We start from the raw sequence: 15,410 nt of genomic DNA on the forward strand, positions 1-15,410 counted from the left end.
AGGGGCGCGCACACAGGGGCGCGCACACAGGGGCGCGCACACAGGGGCGCGCACACAGGGGCGCGCACACAGGGGCGCGCACACAGGGGCGCGGGCACGCGCACCCCCACAGGCACGCACGGGTGCACCCCTACAGGCGCGCACCCCCCACCCGCGGGCAGGCAGCCTGCGGGGTGCCCCTGCCCCCCGAGCCCCCCCCGCCAGGCTGGGGTGCGGCGAGAGCCCCGGTGCCCTCTCGGGGCAGGGGGCGGGGGGTTTAACCGCGCTTCCCTGCGGCGGCGGCTCTGGGCCCCGGGTAGGAGCAGGCTGCGCTTTTCCCAAATTATTTCAGTAGAGACCGAAACGCCACTGAGCCCTAACCATGGACATTTCCTTCTGGCTGCTAAAGGGGGAAAAAAGTGCTTCATTGCCTAATATTTTAAAATCCACTGTCCACTTCTCATTGACAGACTCTCCCATTTTACACTCCTTACCCTCTTTGCTCGCCAGGCCACCGCACGCCGGCTCAAACCACAGCGGTGCCGCGGGGACCCAGCGGCAAGCAGAGCCCCAAGGCAGCACGCGGCTGTCCTCGCACCAGCACCACGGGCATGTGGCACATGGCAGCACGTGGCTGTCCTCGCACCAGCACCGCAGGCACATGGCATGGCAGCAGAGCTGGGCCGTGCCCAGGGGTGCTAGCAAAAGGCTGCACAGGAGCTCAGGAAGAGCGGGAGCTACTGATGCTCCCGTCCAATCTCAATTTTAGTGCAGGTAATTACCATCTATCTAAATTAGCACTGCGTTTTGCTGGGATACTAGTATTTCTCTCTCTCTCTTTTTTTTTTTTTTTTTTTTTTAAGTTAATGCTATGTAATGGAAATCACAGACCAAGCTCTGAAGAATCTGTGCCATTAATATTAGCACTATTTGTCAAGCCAGAGCCTGCCCTGAAGGCCATGGAAGCAGAAAAGGCCGCTGTTGCCTTGGGTGAATATTGGCAGATTGCTACGACCACACCACGGGGGAAATTTGTGCTCTGCAATAGTTATGTGAGAGCAACCAGCCTGAAGGTGACAATTTCCCAAGACAGAACATCTCATCTACCCAGAGACTAGGTCAGGTGTAAACACACTTCTCCTTTGATACACACAAGCATAATTACAGTTCCTGGAATTGCTCTGGGAAGAGTGTTGGTAGCTTTCCCCTGCAAAGAAAATGAAACTCACCGGAATGCCTTTTTCTTCTCCCTTTCTTCCATTAAATTATGTCCTGGAACTCCCTCAGATATGTATTTTTTCACTTAGCACATGCCACTTCAGATCAGTTGGGCTGGATCCATCCACAGAAATGCTTATCCCCCACAAAATCCCATCCACATCCACAAATAAGGTCCTTCCTCTAGTTTTCTCACCTACAGGGCTTGATTCAGCTGGTGTTTTCAGAGCATGCGGAAGCCAGAGAAGCAAGTATTCTCCCTAGCACATTTATCCAGTTGCAGTGGTTGGGCGGTCATCCCAGATTGAGGAGAAACAGGCTTTTTTTCTGGGATACATCATAAAAGTTCAAATTCACATCTGCCTTGCAGAGGACTGCCCCCAAATATCCAGCAACAGACGAGCCTGGGATGACTACTCTCTTAGGCACATTGCTGCTCCGTTGGCTTCATGTGCCAATAGGAAAGGTCCTATTTGCTTTTAAACTTCTAGCATATCACGGAACCCCCAAACAAAACTGAAAGATTTTTCAGGGAACCAAGCACAAGTCTTACAAGTGTGAAGGTCGCAACATCACTGGAGGTGCAGTGAGCTCCTCCCAGGCATGTCCCACGCAGCTCTGCCGAACGTCACAGGCACCCCAGCCCTCCTCTGTAGCCACCTCCGGGGCAAGAGCAGAGAGCAGAGCAAGGAGTAGCAGCGTTCAAGGAGAAGATTGCATGGCTGGATGGCACGCAGTGGAAACCACTCCTGAAAAACACAGAAAGCAGGATGTTTTTGCCCGATGTGTAATCTGACCAGAGCAGTGAGATAAATGAACCTGTACTTTTTTTTTCCCCTCACTGTATGGTTGTGGTGAAATTTTTCATAATCACAAGTAATCAAGGTGGCGTCATGCCTCATTCAACACGCCGTGCCCCAAAATACCTCGGCTTGCTCCTCTCACAATAGCCAAAGAAACATCGTGTTCTGCAACTCAGGTTTTAATTTTGCAGCCTCGTATCCCAGTATGAGCCTGGGCTGGTTTTATGAATTCTGATTAGGTTGCAGCCTAATGTGGCACTCCGATAGACACAGACCGAAGGGAAGCAGGGTTTAATAGCCCTGGCCTGAGCTCTGAGCTGGTAATGAAGAAGGCTTGTTATTAGTCATTTGCATAATATAAAAAGGGGATCCAGATCTAGGCTTAATAAATTCTTCCTCATATGAAATAACACAGTTATAGCCATTTCTATAAAAATGTCAAAGCCTTCATGTGAAGTAAGTGTTCCTTCAGAGAATGAAATACAGTCCTACAACTTCATAAAAATCACTTGTGTTACTACATGGACTTCTTTGAAGTGCCACACTGCAAGGGGAGGGGTGTGAACTTCAGCAGCATGCTCGTTCTCAATGGGGTGTGAGACAGCACGATGACAAGAAGAGCTAAAGTTAACGGTGTAAGAACTAAACTGGAGACACTGAAGAGCAGACACAGAGCAGCGATGCTCTGGGTGTGGATCTGCTAAAAAGGCACGCTGCTTTTTCTGGTTTGGCGATGGCTCAGCCCTGTATCCCCTCCGGAAACTCTAGGCATTCAGCCAAGACAGAGAGAACAGTGAGCTCAGAGCTGGGTCAGACCCCCAGCCAACGGGAGGGGGATGGATCAGGTGGCTGGGCAGCAAACAGCAAACCCGGGACTGCGTGATTAATTTGGGTATCAGGCAACAACTTGTGGCAGATTCAGGTTCTCAGAGACAACTGGTGATGCTGCATGTGGAACAAGTCACTGCAGCAGTGGGGTCAGCGCAGCTGTGAGCAGCCCGACTGCAGGGAGATGGAGGTGGTGTTGCAGAAGCCTCAGCCAGCTGCTCCAGGCAGTTTCCTTTTTGGCAATGCCGCCTCGGGAGGGCTGCAAATGCCCCATACCTGGGCCAGTGCCTGGCCGGGTTGGTACGCAGTGCTCTGATCCCTCCAAGCACAGCTCAGCTACAGCTCCTGCAGAGTGACTGAAGGTTGGTGGAGCCCAGGAGGCCTGGCCATGCCCTCCAGGGAGCCCCAGGGTGGCCGTGAGCACTAGCATAAAGGTCCGCAACTTTCATGCATCTTCTCCTTGAGCAGCCCAAGGAGCTGAACCCTGTCTGGATCACAAATAACAACTAGTTTCCCTTGTAGGCAGATACAATTTTCATACTAGGAGATGCTGAGACGCAGGCATCATGGTGACCCTGGAAGAGTCATCACCCTACAGCAGGAGTGTGAGTGCTATTTCTCAATATTGAGATAGCTGAGATGCCAGAAGCAGTGTAAGTGCAAATTCAGTGCTCCTGCGTTAAAATAGCCTTTGAAAGGGTATGAATCACTGCAGAGCTCAGCGGGCAGTTTGAGAAAGCTCCCATTTCTTCCCACAGCATCCCATCGTGCCACGTCAACATCTCTTTGAAAGGGCAGAGAACAGCAAGTGCCCAGACCCTGCCTGCCCTGCTGTGGGCAGGTACTAGCACAAACTCTTTACAAAAACTATCACTGAGCATAAGAGCTTGTAAAAGATGAACCCTGAAAGAATGTTACCTGAAAAGTAAAAAGTACCACCCATGAAAATGTACCAGTGGTCTCACCATCCACACCAGCAAGTCCTGGAGCATCAGGGAGGAGAGGATCAGAGGACCCAAGCTGCAGGTGAAGCCTGCCGGCACAGCCAACCTGTGTGTCCCTCGCCGCCTGAGCCCTGCACAGTCAGCACCTCCAGTTCTGCTTGGTTTTAGTTCATAAAATCCACAATGAAACAGAAAGTGCACACATGGCTGCTTGTCTCATGGTCTTGTACACAAGAGGTGAGAGGCTAGAGCCTGTGTGGTACTTCTCTGTTGGGTGACTCAGAGCTCTTCAGCACAGCTCCAGTGCAGAGGCACAGCTGTGTTGGCAGCAACAGCCACCTACTCAGCTCGACTTCTATGAGCCGGTACCTCCAGTAGAGCCCCTAAACTGGATTTCTAAAATAAGTCGCCTCCACAACAGCATGCTGCATTGCACAGGTGACAGACCTGTGGCCAGACCCCAGGAACTCGCACTTCACAGGGCTTTTGGGACTTGCTCAGGGGAGCCAGGTATCCCAGGGGACCATTAGCATCTTATGCCATTCTGCAGGGCTTGCGTACAGAGGGACCAATGTCATCTGTTACCTCTTTTTTCACTCTTGCAGCCCACTTTGGTCCCCAGGGTTTCCATAGGGAAGAGCTCTCCCACACCTGCTTAATCATATCCTCATCCATTTTTCATCTATTCTGTGGCTGATGGAGGAGAGTAAATTGTACCTTTCCAGCAGACTTTGGTTCACACTAAAAAAATGAAATTGGAGCTAAGCTTCTCCCAAATCCATCAGCCTTTGGAGCAGCCTGAGCAGAAAGTACAGGAGCAGAAACAGATCTGTGTCTATCCATTACTGTCAGGATGTCTTTCTAATGAGCAGTTTATTGCAGAGTCAACAGCAGGGTACTCCATCCTAAAGGAAGGATCTGAAAGGCAGAGAAAATCAGCTTTGAAGTCAAGGCTTTAAAAAAAAAAAAAAAAAAAAAAAGCATTTTAGCTATTAGATTCAAAGCCAGAAAGTAAAATAAGTCTTCTGTTGCAACCAGGAAGCATGCACAAGAACTGAAAGGCAATGAGTGCTCACCACTGCGAGCAACAAATCACTAGAATCCAGTGTTGATCTGTACTCAGGCTTTAAATACATTTTAATTAACAAAAATGTAGAAATAGTGAGCATTTAGTGTTTCTGCAATGCCAATATGGAACATCATTTATGGACATGCAAGGAGATGCAGTAAAATATATCTGGAGATTAAATTTACTGCTGATGTATAGTCCTGGGTGCAGAAGCAGCCTTGCATCCTCACTGTGCAGCAACCCCTTAAAGCATTGATCCTGCCACAGAACAGTGCCTCAGGGGTGGCTGCTCGTAAGGTTTAAACTTTGACTGGTCTAAGAGAGAGAGGCTTATTGAAAAGGAGTTGGCTAGTAACTCCTGTTTCAGAAAATGTGTGTATTGAATTCATGTTCCAGGCAGCTTAGAGAGCATCTATGCTCACTCAATTTAAAAATGAAATTGCCATTATGTGAACATACATCCTTTCTGGTGCAGGTGGAAGGGCTAAATTCCAGCTCTGCACATATTGGTGCTGGCAGAGGGAAATTCCCCTTGGCAGATGAACCCATTCTTTCCCAAGGAGCCATGCCTTTACAGCTGGACTCTGAAAGGATGATGAGGCCACTGGCCTGGAACCCACTGTTTGGAGAGGCTGTTTTCTTACCCCTTCCTACGCAGAGGTCCCAGGGCGGAGCGCTGGCCATGGCTGGTGGCCAGGGTCCCTGCCTCGCACATGCGCAAGGTGCAGTCTGCTCCATCTCTATCAGATACCTGCAGGGCAGTGAAAAGAGGAACCGAGCAAAGCGAAGCAAACCTCCTCCTCACGGGAGGGACTGCAGAGCTGTTGAAGTCTGTTTGGTTAAGAGAAAGCAAGGTCAAGATCAAAGGCAGAAGAGCAGGTTGCCAGAGTGGGAGGGAAGAGGTGGGGATGCTCCTGCCTGTGGAGCAGATTTGCAGCATTAAAGTGTCCACTGGGACTTTTATCAAACCCAGGGTCCCAACCTTTCTGTGGATAAGCAGATTTTCCTTGCCCCTTCCCATAGACCCATCTCTGCTCACTGTTAAGCACCTCTGGGCAAACGGGAAGCAGCTCAGCTGTGTGGTCACTAAAGGGATCAGCACAGGTGAAAACTGAGATCAAGCACAGGAGTCTTCCAGGCTCCTGCCAACCACACTGCATTCCTGCAGCCTGGAAGCACTCTCTGCTTAGCGTGTCTGGAGAGAAACATTTCAGTTATGTCAGCTTAGCACCGTCTGCTTTTCTAGTTAGCATTTCCCCCTGAAGACATCTTCTTCTACAGCCCATGGAGTTCCCAGGCGATACAACAAAAGCATCCATATTCATTAAAGCAATCTTTTATTAACTTTGTTAGAAAAAACCCCTTTACCAAGGGGAAAAATAGACCACCTGTAATTTTAAAAGCCATTTTCTCTAGTCCCTTAAGTCACTCTCAGATGTAATAATACTCCAATAACAACAAGATCATCCTGCACTGATACAGAGCCTCTCTTCCCAAGGAGCTGTAAAAGCTACTTCTCCTTCCTCTTCCCACCAGAATTTTGGTGGAATTTCAGGCCACACAAGGAGAACATGATTATCTCATCCAGCCCACAGCCAAGACCCGTGACTGGGAACTAGCCAGCTGGAAAGCAAGTTGTGACTTTGGTTGGAAATGGGCAGACTAAGTCCAGCACTCTGCCTTACACATGGCCCTGTTACTACATCCAAAAATATTCAGAAGTCACAGGGGATTCGGGCTGTGGTTCTGCAAAAAGTGAGAAATCCGTTTTCAGGCTTGGAGCACTCAGTCAAAACCATCACAGCCACACGCCACAAAGCAGCAGGCTGGTCCCAGCCCAAGCAGCTGACTCGGATCTGCTCAAGACTTTCCGAGGAGTGACTTTGTGGCAGCAGATTTCATGCCAGATCCAATACCTGCTGTGCTCCTGTAGTCAGTGTAAAGCACGAAAGCTCATACAGCCCTCACAGGGCTATCCTGGCATGCAGACAGTTGACTGCGGGGAAAGTTCATCCAGCCTGGAAACCTGTTATTGTGGGGATCTGATAATTAATTAACAGTAATTTCCCAATATTTTCAGTTCTGCTCCCATGCACCATGCAGAGCATCATGCATTTCTGTGTTCTGATTTGGCTGAGTTTGGGCAACCTGAGGAATGACAGTCTGGACTTTGACACAATTTCCCCACATAATCCCATTCTACAAAATGATGTGAGTCAAACGGAAGATTTTTCAGGTTGTCTCAGAGCTTGGAAAACTTCCTTGGGCCAACTGCACAGCCCCGGCAGGACATGCGCTCTGGATTTGACTACAGCATGTGCAACTAGCAATTCTTTCTCTGGCGTGTATGCTTTTTTAAAATATATATAAAAACACACACATGTAAGTGTATAACTGGATCTCTGTGATCCCACCACAGCAATTAGCAGCACATCCCTTAAAAGAAAGAGGAGCATACAGCTGCTGTTACGTACACACCAACTTCCACATGCCTATAAGCCATTCTCCTTGACGGAAGAGTTATGGTGCATGGGGAGAATAAATCATCCTGGGCATATTTGGGGATGTCCCACACTCCCTCACCACTCCCTCAGGAAACAGAATGTGGAGAAGCTAAAATAAATTGGAGAGATGAGCAGTAATTTATTTTCCCGTCTGGAAAAGATAATTTAACTACTCAATTAAATATTGCCTAAAGCCATACTATTAGAGTTGCACATCCCATCTGTAATACAGACGGATCTTGCTCTCTTATTACTGGTCTTCATGCTGTCTGGTACTTAAAAATTCTGGTTTAATTAGATGACACCTTCCACAAATGCTGAGCTATTGGCACGTGATAATTAAGCAGTATCTAGGAATCTTTGCCATCCAAGAAACCTTCTGTAGGAATCATATGCTCTCTTTTCTCTGACATATAATAGCAGGTTGCAAGCGATACTGAATAAACTGATGATACATTATTTCTTACCTTGTGTTATTTTGAAGTACAAGGCTTCAGTCTGGGCTCTTTTCTCTCATGTTTTCAATAGTTTTCACCCGAGACCTGCACAAATCTGATGGTTTTACAATGTATTTTTTTCATGGATTTCTCTGAAGTGTTGGTTCAATATTGAAGTAGATCATTTTAATACCGAATTAAGCAGCAGATATCCCCATTATGAGGAGATTCAATTATGACTGCAGTTATTACACCTAATTATAGCTGTCTTGAAACAATTCCGTCAGTTGGAAAGATTTGCGAGTGTTGCCCTGGACGGGCAGTCAACCCTTTGATATGCTGTAATACATTGAGTCATCTCCCCATCAAGCGTGATGTTGAGGAACTCTGCTGGAGCATTAAAGCGGCACGTCAGACGTGCCTTAAAGACTTGTTGCAACGCTGCTGCAGAGAAGGGGGGGCTCGGCAGCCTGCCTCACCACGGGCTGGCAGCAGGCACAGAGCAGCAACACTTCTGCCCTTGGGTACTGCCAGCTCTTCACCTGCTTGTAGGGCGGGAGTGAGTAATCCCATCTTCCTACCACTGCTTCCCTCTGAGTAGGGACTTGTATGCATGGAGGGAGGCTATTTCATAAGGGACTATTTTCAGGAATGCCCGGTAATGCCTCTGATCTCCTTGCCACCCCCTCACCCTGCCTGAGCCCGCAGCACTGCAGGCAGCTCCCTGCAGCAAGCATGAGCCCTGTGAGTTTAAGGGATTAAACACCACAAAGCCCCTCAGGGGTCCCACCTGAGAGCTGAAAACAGCCGAGACCCCCAGACTTCTGCCTGGGATTCAGAGCATCTCCTCCAGCCCCAGCTGTGCCCGGGGAAGGCAGTGCCGCTGCCTGCCCAGCTCAGCTCCCCACAGCAGCCTGGTCCCAGGCCACGCACCCGGAGCAGTGACAGTCCCACAGGTGCTGGAGAAATGCAAGCCCGCAGCCAGCACTGCTGCTTGGCAAGCTTTAGGAAGAATATTTTGAAAAAGTATTTTAAAGCAGCTATGCAACAACAGTTGCAAAGAGCTAAACCTGAAAGATTAAGATAAAGTTAACAGCAAGGTTCCACCCACCTCAGATGAGCCCTTTCATGAGGCTGTGACCACCCTTGTGACCTAGACCTTCACCTTTACCAAGGTGCAGATAGCGCCCTGCTCCTGGTTTGCTCCGGGATGACTCCCTCCCTCTTTGCCCACACACCCACACCACGTTCCTGAGATGCTGGGGCATCACCTGGCAAAAAGGCAGGACGGAGTTGTCTCCCCATGCCTCCTCATTAAGCTGCCTTAGTTAATAAGTCTGTCCTTTTCTCTGCATACCTTCAGCTTATTAAAGCTCAATCTTACAAATCATGAGGGAATTGGGTCATAGGGGCTCTGTCAGAGTTTAAGTAAAAGGTATCATTGCAATTCCCAGAGAACCTAGAGGTGTAATAGGCAGTCAAGCGTTGTTCAGACCAAGGCTTTTCTCTCCCTGCCCTTCTCCCCTCCAGGCAGCTGCACACATTAGGCTCTCCTGCGGTGCCCGGAGTAGTAAGGTACAAGCTGTAGGACCCACCAGCTGTGTCGCTAGAACATGTCCTGGCTGTGGTCTCAGGGTGCCTGAAATGAAAACAAAATACCAACTTGAAATCTGCAATGGTAATATAAATCATATATTCCAGTAAGGCCTTTACACATGCTGTGTGAATAGAAAGGTGGCAAAAACCCCCAGCTGTGGTCAGAGCACAAGGACATCTCCTGCTCTGATCTGCTAGTTGTGATGCTGCCAGACAGCAGCTCCTCAGCACCTGCAGCCTGAAAGCACCCTCCAAACGCTGACCTTTAGACATTCCCCTTGGACCCGTGTGCGTTATTATCGGCCTTTCTCACACATGGGAGACAGCAGGATGCAGGTGAAGAATTCTTCCATCAGGGAGCAAGCAACACAAGTCAAACAAACCCAGATGACTCGCTTTCCCCCACCTACCATCTGCTTGAACCCATCAGTAGTCCACCCTCTGTAGGATGATGAAAAGAAGCACACAGAATGCTGTCGGGAATACATTTATATTTATGGACTAGTTCAATCAGTCCCTCTGTTTGTTTTGTCAGATGATCTTCCATCTCTTCACCCCTTATCCACCCACACCATCTGCCTAAAAAAACCATCTGCTTGAAAGCTTTGGGGGAATTTACATGTGATTGAGAATTTTGCACCACAAGTACAACTGAACGAGGTGGATCTTTATGCATTCGCATGTGGCTAGGAGAACCACTTCGTGCTTCAGACCCCGCATGACAGGGCTCCTCAGGAGCTCCATCCCCCTAGCTCAGTGGGGAACTAGACAAACATCACTTTATTCACTGATTTGTGGTATTTTCCCTAACGACTTTTGCAGGGATGGGAGATTCCCTTGCGCTAGCTGCTGTATGAACACAACACAGAATCAGTGTTTTATAAACTCCGTCTTGATGAAGACACCATAACTTTGGGGAAAATGGAAGGTTTCCCATATATGATGAACAGATGTCCTGTGGCCGCTGCTTCTGAATGTCCTACATTAGCCAGGCAGCTGGGTTATCAGTGACCACCTTTAAAAATGAGGAGCAGTATTATTTATCCTATTTCATCTGAACTGCCATGACTACAGATTTATTTATTTTATTTTTTTTTTTTGCTGTTCAGCTCAGTTTTGTAACCCTATTAAATTCTTTACCTTAACAATGTCACTATTGGATGCACAGAACACTGTGATTTCTTCATATTGAGCTACATTTATGAGTCATAGGAATCAGCTAGGGACAAAAAGGATGACGGAAGATGCGAAAGTATCTGTGTGGATTGTTTGAATAGTTTTAGTTTGAATCTGTTTCTCTCTGCTGCTGCTTGCTTGGTAGCAGCAGTTTTTGTCCAAAACAAAAAATTTGGACAACTCTTTCAGCCTTCAGACATACCCAGCAATGGCTGGAGTGTTGGTGGCTCCTGGACAAACAACTCTCAGTACTTTCTACTTTCTACGTGCACCGATCCTCACAGGTTTCATGAAATCCCATGAAGGCAAAGCCAGAAAGCTAACTTCCCTCAAAGAGCGGTAGAGATTAAACAAAACAAAAAAAAAAAATCCAAAAGCTAATTCCTCCACTGTTAGATTTGTAACAGAAGCTCATCATATATATCAGATCCCTGGGTACATATGCAGATGTTTCAGCCATATGCAACAACATATGGCATGCTTCTCACGATAACTAGTCTTTTTTCCTGTGTGAGGCTAGAAAACTACAAAAACATAAACATGGAGCATCCCAGCCTGCTTAGGACAGAGGGGATGCTTCTGCTGCCTTCAGCTCCTCCTGCCAGACGAACTGCCCACCAGCCGGACACCGGTTCAGCTCCCTGTCTCTCTCCAGTTCCCTTCCTGCTTATCCTGGTACAATTCAAGCTCTGCAGAAAGCATCTTTCTCCCTGACAAGGGTGTGAGCTGAGGCATGTCCAGCCACCTGGGCAATCCCCTGAAACCCAAGAGCATCCCTTGCCTCCTCCCTATGTGGTGGTGGGGTTTGCACAACAAGCCTCAAAACGAGCATGTTATTAGCAAATGAAATCAGAAGTAGGAGCCTTTTATCTTGGTTGAGCAGCCAGGTGTTTGATCACAGCGTCTGGTACCTCTGCTGCAAGATCAATAGCAACAAATTAAGTGCTACTGAATATCTACTGATCAGATCACCTCCCTGCCCCAGACATCCCAGTGGTGGAAGAGGCTGGTTGCAAATATCAGCTAACTTCCTTCCCAGGCATCCTTTAGCAGCATCGCACGTGTTGAAAACCACCAGCTTAGCGAGTCTCACCAAATGCCAGACATTTCTCCCGTCTGATTAGTGACCAGTTTTTGCATTTGTGAAAGTTATTTGTAGGGCGAAGAGTTTTTTCTGGATGCTGGAGGAAAAGTTGCTAGCTCAGGTGAAATTCAGTACAAGCACTTGAGATTGAAAAGGTCATGGCTATTAGACGGGCAAAATTTAATTCTTTTTCGGTTAGAACAGCCACAAAGAGGGAAAGAGAAGCTTGGCAGTTCCAGCCTGACTTGCAAGGAAATATGAAAACTCCAGGATGTTTTAAGCTAATAAACCAAAAAGAAGATCAGTGCGCTTTGATGATGTAAGATCATGGAGAGATGTTTCAAGTTCTTACAAAATTCCCAAAACAGAGAAAATCAGAATAACTGCAGGGATTAGGGAAGGTTTCATCCCAAATAATTTACACACCATGCATACTAGATAGGACAGAAGACCTTACAGCCAAAAGCCTGTCAGGAGGGCTCCTGCTCGCTAGAACAAAAAAATGTGTGTTGGCTTCGTGCAACTGTAATTGAACGGTCTAGAGTATGAGGCTGGGGGAACTGGGGGGGTTCAGCCTGGAGAAAAGGAGGCTCAGGGGAGACCTGATTGCTCTCCACAGCTACCTGGAGGGAGGCTGTAGACAGGTGGGGGTCAGTCTCTTGTGCCAAGTAAGAAGTGACAGGACAAAAGCAAACAGCATCATGTTGCACCAGGGGATGTTTAGGTTGGATATTAGGAAAAATTTCTTCACCAAAAGGGTGGTCAAGTGTTGGAACAGGCTGCCCAAGGAAGTGGTCAAGTACCATCCCTGAAGGGATTTAAAAGATGTGCAGATGTGGTGCTTAGGGACATGGGTTAGCGTGGGCTTGGCAGTGCTGGGTTAATGGTTGGACTCGATGATCTTAAAGGTCTTTTCTAATCTAAGTGATTCTGAACATGTAGCTTCAGTCAGGTAAGAGTGGGTGGCTTTGACAGATGCGCCAATCAAAAAGCAGACCCCTTTTAAGCAGAAACCTTTCTGAATGCTTTGATTTGCAAAATAGTTATGACTTTGTCACACTTTTCCCACTCCACAACATATATTCAAACATTGCCAGCTTCCCTAGGGCTTAAAACTTTGTTTCCTACCTGCTCTACACAACTGGCAACATCACTGCTTTGCTTAACACAAATACAGTCCGCCAACTCCTCAAACTCAAAATTGTCATTTCCAGTAGAAATGCGAAATGGAGCATAAGTGCAGCAATAAAAAACATAAGTTTCTGAGATTTTTGTTCTTCAAAGTACTGCTTTTTTGCTTTTTTTTTTTTGTTTGTTTTTTAACTGCAAAACAGGAGGTACTCTACTTACAGACAACTGTTTCCTTAATGCCTGTCAGAAGCAGGAATTATTCAAATTATGTGACTTTCTAGAGAGATGCAGCTATTTCAGACCTCTGCTGGAAGTTTATTGAAGGAAATATCAGTGTTTATATGTAAGAGAGAATGTTTGTTTGGGAAGAGAAAAAAACCCCAGAGCTACAAAGATATGAAAGGATAAAACCTGTTTATTTTGGGGTTCTGCTTTTCAGTTCCTTGTCTAAATAAGACTCTGCAGCTCTAAAGGAGCTTGGCTGTGAAGCGTGAACCTCTGCCCACTTTCTCTCTCTGACCCCAGCATGAGAAGTAGCTGTGGAGGACACGGAGCTGTGAGCCAGTACTCTGCTCATTCGAGAGAAGAGGAGGAGCAGGTTTGGTTATGGAAACTGAAGGCTATCTCCAGCTGGTCCCCAACCCATCCCCCACCATCTGCTCGCAGAGGTCCAGCCTGGAAGGAGCCTGTCCTGCTCAGCAGACCCCACCAGCCCCCAGTACAGGGCAGAGCATTTAGAGCAAGCTGTTGGTTCAAATGATGCTTTGATACCATTTGAGAAGTCTGCCTTAACCTTGTTTTCCCTGACTCTTTTTAAGGGCCAGCACCTCTTCGAGCCCTTGCAGGGAATTCTGCAAGTGCCTGCTCCAGGGCACACGCTGAGCGCTTGGGGGAAGCAGGGCTGTAATGCTGACTATGCCTGGTTTAAAATGATAATTTTATTATTTAAATTATTTCTTTTGTTTATGACCTAGAGGCTTAGCAGTTTATAGCGCTAGATGAAGAATGCCTCCATCTATGAGAGAACAGGAAAAAAAAACAACCCAACCCACACTTCATTTTTCTCCTGGGTTCCTCTTGGCAGCTCTATAGCTGCTGTCTTACTGAACATATGTACTAGGGGAAGTCAAGTTTATACCCTTTTGCTCCTCAGGAGCAAGACTCAGTCCCTATCCCAAGGTCCAGCCACCCTTTGGGTACGTGACTCAAGGCAGGCCACCAAACCACTAGCACCCTTCAGCCCGGGAGCTGGCACGCTGCAGGGAAGTGGGGGATGTGGAGAGCCAAGGAGGCTGACTGGCGTCCGGGGAAAACATCCAACCCTCCAGAAGAGGATGATGGCAAACAGAGCAACAGCCGGCAGAACCAGTCCAATAAAAACATGGTGTTGGGGGAAGAGAGGGGAAAAGGTGGATGTAGAAGATGGATGGTTTTTTACAAGTTTGACAGCTGAACCGCAATTTCTGGAAAAGATAAAAATACACCCATTCTTAAGATGGTTCCAGGAGGATCTTATATCTGGTGAGGGGAAAGCAAAGAAGATGGAGCCAGACTCTCCTCCATGGACTTTTCTAGGCACAGTGACAAAATTGAAAGTTTGGTGGTTATTTTTTTGTTGTTGTTGTTTTGTTGTGTTTTTTTTTTTTTTTTTACTGGGTGGGTTGTCAAAAAGGAACAGGTTGCTCAGAGAGGCTGTGGAGTCTCCATCCTCGGAGATACTCAAAACCCAAGTCGGGACAGTGCTGGGCTGCCTGCTGTAGCTGATTCTGCTCTGAGCAAGCTGTATTCTGCTCTGCACCAGCCCATCTCCAGAGGCACTTGCTCACCTGAACTGTCTGGTGATGCTAAATTAGAGGAGGCCCATAACCAGCCTAAAAATAGCCTCTCACGTGGTGCAGATGCCTTGTACCATCTTTTGTCTTGTGAAGCATGGAGGGTACCCTGAACTCCTACTTAGACAAAGAATAAACTTAATGAAGGACATTATTTGCATATATAAAAAACCCTCCACATCTTCTGGGCAGACTTTGTTCTTCTCAGCGAGAGAGAGGAAGGCTTCTGAACAACCAGTGCAATCAGGGACCCGATTTCTTCAAACAAGACAGCTCAAATGACTCATCCCATATTCCTGGCACAAACTGCTGCTAGCTTTTGGATGCTAAGTGAGATGGGCAGGCTATACTAGGCAACAGCCTGACCGTACATGAATTGAGAGCTGGATCTGATCATGCCAATTGCTTTCAGAGATTAGCCTTTGCAAACACACTTGCTACAACTAAATCAATCGCTCGCCCTGTTCAGGCCCCCCTGTTCACTCACCTCCTCTGTCACCTCCTATTCTGCAGCAAAGCAACCAGCTTCTTCACACACAAAGCTAGCTCAGCGGGTCTCACCCCTGGATCTCAGTTTCCACCCGTGTCTCCTTGCATGGCTAGGGTACACCTAAGCACAGAGCCCCAGTTTGCTTTTCCTTCTGCCTGGTGTATTTTAACAAACAGAACCCAGAGCACACAAGGGTGAAGTCTTCGTTCCAGGCAGGACAGAGACATGACACATTTCTGCGCTTACTGACAACCTTGACACACCGTTGATGTCATCATTTATATTTTGTTGTTCTAGAACAAGAATAAAGCAAGTCAAT

The 15,410-nt window shown here is 47.5% G+C and overlaps 1 long non-coding RNA gene across 3 annotated transcripts in view; it reads right to left on the reverse strand.

Moving 5' to 3' along the window:
- Positions 1 to 204: 204 nt before the first annotated feature.
- LOC119157341 overlaps positions 205 to 15,410 on the reverse strand; it is a 41,905-nt gene continuing 26,699 nt past the window's right edge. For 2 of the 3 annotated variants that reach the window (XR_005107498.1, XR_005107497.1), the window contains 3 exons: positions 7,813 to 9,421; positions 3,782 to 4,690; positions 205 to 1,946 (listed from right to left, as the gene is read on the reverse strand). This is a non-coding gene — a long non-coding RNA (uncharacterized LOC119157341). The remainder of the gene's footprint in view (positions 1,947 to 3,781; positions 4,691 to 7,812; positions 9,422 to 15,410) is intronic. The other variant, XR_005107499.1, reaches the window with a different exon arrangement.

Source organism: Falco rusticolus, chromosome 14, assembly GCF_015220075.1.
Source record: "Falco rusticolus isolate bFalRus1 chromosome 14, bFalRus1.pri, whole genome shotgun sequence".
NCBI classification, from domain to species: Eukaryota; Metazoa; Chordata; class Aves; order Falconiformes; family Falconidae; genus Falco; species Falco rusticolus.